The following is a 1,514-nucleotide window of genomic DNA, read 5'->3' as shown; positions in this document are numbered from 1 at the left end:
TTTTCAGCAATTTGGCAAATTTTTAATGCATCGCTTGATACGTGCAACAATCCTCCACGATTTTTTCTAGTTAAAAGCTTTGAATGACTCTCTGATGCGAATATCGCATCTGTACATATGGAACATTTCACAGACTTAGCTATTTTTCTTGTAACAAAACCTGAAATATACTTAGTACCAGTAAGTACTTAGTTACGTCTATACCTAATAGGCAAATAGGTATTGCCGTTGTCTTGCTGGTAAAGGATGTCTAATAATAGTTGTACGTTATTTTAAGTGAATGGGAAAGTCGAAAACGCTCGGTATTGCATTATTGTTTAACACCTTCGTCGGTGCCTTTCTAAAATCGGCTTCATTCCCCGCAAATGCACTATGGTGGGAGTAAATTTTTCTCTTCGAATGGCTCTGATCCATTGGCCCCTATAAACTTTTATATTATTTAAAAATTTATCGACATAGTACATGTTGATAGGCACAAGTTAACCTAAGTTTATTGGTTTATTCTCAACAGAAATTTATCTGTTCACTAATTCGAGCTAATCACGAGAATGATTAATGAACGGAACATCTAAAATAACAGCTTATTTCAGTATATTGCATATCATCTCAGCGATTTTTGCCCCGCGGTGCATTGTGTGTTGCATACTGTGTCGACAACACCTTAGATACGTTAAGCGCAGTCTAGTTATAGCAAGTCTCTGGTAAAAATAGATTGGGCCGTTCAACAGACGTATGATATGCGTTTATACGCTAGTTCTAACCTATGTAAAAAGAACATTGCGGTGACAGGCGTTTACTAATCATAGTCATAGTACAAAATCTGTCGTCATCTCTTGGTCTAAATCGCGAATTTTATCGAGATGTGTGCTAAGTAGTGTAGACCCTCTAAACAGTGGAAGTTTTAGTTTAGTATTAGTATTACAAAATAGCAGAGCGCCCAAATACGCACTTTCCATACTGACGATGTAAAGGAATGTCCTCCAATCTACTAAAACTCATTTTCTCAACTACATCAGAATCCTTAGCTTCCTACACAGTCTCAGTTGAATTTCATTTGGGCAAAGATACTGAAATACGACAGCCAAAGTTTACATACTATGCACCTTCTTAAACTACAAGTATAAGATTTATTTACATATGAAAAGTACTAATGAAGTTACTTACCCTTACTTAACAATAATGTTACATGTCGTCATTTATTTTAGCGTGATATTTAAATTCGGCTTAATCAGAATTATACAAAACCCTGAGTTTACATAGAAATGTTCCATGCTTTCCGGTACAATTAAAACAATACTAATCTGAATATCGTTCGTGACAACATGAAACGTAACAGTTTAAAAATACGACACGAAAGTTGTGTAATGCGAAAAAACAAAGTAAACACTAGTTATTCATACTGCCTACAAAAATTCTTCTATGCATTTCCGCAAACTTAATTGTTTTACGCTTAATTATTCATCTGTATAAATTAAGGCGTTTTGTTGGTTTATGTAATAAAACATAATACGGAT

The 1,514-nt window shown here is 34.5% G+C and overlaps 1 long non-coding RNA gene across 1 annotated transcript; it reads right to left on the bottom strand.

The window, feature by feature from the left end:
- Positions 1-709: 709 nt before the first annotated feature.
- On the bottom strand, positions 710-1,300 carry LOC116182534. The gene is made up of 3 exons (XR_004147550.1): positions 1,165-1,300; positions 950-1,112; positions 710-885 (listed from the first exon to the last, which is right to left on the bottom strand). It is a non-coding gene; the product is annotated as an uncharacterized LOC116182534 (long non-coding RNA).
- Positions 1,301-1,514: the final 214 nt, after the last annotated feature.

Source organism: Photinus pyralis, unplaced genomic scaffold (genome assembly GCF_008802855.1).
Source record: "Photinus pyralis isolate 1611_PpyrPB1 unplaced genomic scaffold, Ppyr1.3 Ppyr1.4_unclustered_Scaffold5798, whole genome shotgun sequence".
Lineage (NCBI taxonomy): Eukaryota > Metazoa > Arthropoda > Insecta > Coleoptera > Lampyridae > Photinus > Photinus pyralis.
This window is presented reverse-complemented; position numbering and strand designations above follow the sequence as displayed.